The sequence below is a fragment of the Austrofundulus limnaeus genome, unplaced genomic scaffold (assembly GCF_001266775.1).
Source record: "Austrofundulus limnaeus strain Quisiro unplaced genomic scaffold, Austrofundulus_limnaeus-1.0 Scaffold797, whole genome shotgun sequence".
Taxonomy (NCBI): Eukaryota; Metazoa; Chordata; class Actinopteri; order Cyprinodontiformes; family Rivulidae; genus Austrofundulus; species Austrofundulus limnaeus.
The window spans coordinates 142,773-143,786 of NW_013953199.1; positions in this window are offsets into that span (position 1 = coordinate 142,773).

The window sequence follows — 1,014 nt, forward strand, 5'->3', positions numbered from 1 at the left end:
TCAGTTTAGTAATCCGTTCGCTCAGTTTAGTAATCCGTGCTCACGGATTTCCAGCGGCTGTTTTTTTTTTTTCTCCCACTGACCCCCCGCGGGCTCCGTACAGAGCCATTTTCCCACAGTAATCTGCAAACATCAGACCCATTAAATCACTACTAAGGACAAACATCATTTCCCCCTTTCCTATACATTTTTTAGAAACAGATCCACAGAATATTTCGTAATAAAAATGAAATTCCAGGTAGATTTACCTTCTTTAAAGACAGCACAAAATCGTTAGCCACATGAGCATGTGACAGGAAACTGCACAAGGCTGCTACTTCCGGTTTTCCCTTTTCATCACATCCTGCTACAAGCCTGCAAAGCTCAGGGCTCCTTTACMCACAGTGCCCTCTGGTGGCCACCAGGGAACCATACTTTTCCACTTGGCTAAAATAATATAATAAAATTATAATGTGTATAAGTTTTACAACGTGTAAAAATGTCATGAAGCTGTGCTATGGATGAATAGAAAGAATAAAAATGTTTCATTTCTGGAGTAAACAAATTTGATCTTATTTACCTTCATGGATGTAATCTAACAAGAACTCTAGAATAAAATAAGCTTATACAGCAGATGTTCTCATTTTATTACACTAGCTAATATATATTAGCATCTATAACATACAGAGTCTATATTAAGTATTTTGTACAGATTAAATCATGCTTCAATATATCGTTAAATATCATAAGCTTGTATTTCCTGTTTATTATTTTTACACAGAATAAAATCTGAAATAATTCTGAAATGTATTTTTTAACCTCAGCTGCAGAGGAGATTCTGATCACTGCAATTAGCTGCAACTAAGTAGCCTACTTAAACAGTTATACAAATTCACTAATTAGTTAGAGTTGCAAAAGTCTTGAAACGACTGGAAGCAAATCATTAATATTGACTGACTTCAGGTCAACTTTAGATCATCGTTAGTTGTAAACAATATATTTTCCTTATAAGACATCTAGCTGTTTTACATGATT